Source organism: Pterocles gutturalis, unplaced genomic scaffold (genome assembly GCF_000699245.1).
Source record: "Pterocles gutturalis isolate BGI_N339 unplaced genomic scaffold, ASM69924v1 scaffold39883, whole genome shotgun sequence".
In the NCBI taxonomy this organism is placed as follows: Eukaryota; Metazoa; Chordata; class Aves; order Pterocliformes; family Pteroclidae; genus Pterocles; species Pterocles gutturalis.
The window spans coordinates 53,852-54,702 of record NW_010119442.1 but is presented as its reverse complement, the minus strand read 5'-3'; positions in this window follow the sequence as shown (position 1 = coordinate 54,702).

Sequence of the window (851 nt, the reverse complement as noted above, 5' to 3'; positions counted from 1 at the left end):
CTTTTGCTTCTTGCTCACTTTTGCATTATTAAGTGGGGCACAGTTCAAAGAAATTTTTTTCTCCCCACCCTCAAACAGATTGGGTTGTAATGCCACTGAAAAACACATACTTTATTTAAATCTGAACAAAGGGAACATCGCAAAACTTGTAACTTGAAACACACCAACTGTAATTTTGTCCTTGAAGTGAAGGGAATATTTACATGATTCAAGGCTAGTTTTTCTTAATAGCAAGCTTCCTTAAAGGCCATACACAGAGAACTAAACACATTACCAGTTGGTTGAGTTCTTTGCTCTTCGAAAGTAACGTCTAGAATACCAGTTCTTCTGACTTTCTGTATTTTTCAGTTGCCCTCCAAGGTCAATGACTAGCTGTTCTCATTCAAAACCCACAGAAATTTGTCAAAAAAGTCAGTGTTGCTGCCTTCTTCCTCACTAGGGTATAGATAGTTTCTTTGCATGCAGCCACTGAAACTCATGCTTCTGGATGAAAACAGGAATAGTTGAAATAGCTGGAGTATAGTACTCTGCATTGTATGCTGATAGTATAAAAAAAAAAAAATGGATCCACAATTGTTATTGATATAAAATTTAAAATTTCTGTAAGTTGTTTGGTTGACATACAACATGATCAGTTTCTTTTTCCTTATGTTTAAAGCCCACAGGTCAAATAATTTCAAATGAAGTCTGTCTTTACTTCCTCTGTGGGCTGAGCTGCCAGGCAATGTGCTATAGCTCTGGCTGTCCAAGGGCCACTTTTCCAGAGTAAAAACCAGGCTTGTTGCTTGCAACTGTTCCATGGAGTGTCAGTTGTGCAGGGCAGGTTAGGGAGCATGCATTTTCTTCCTGCT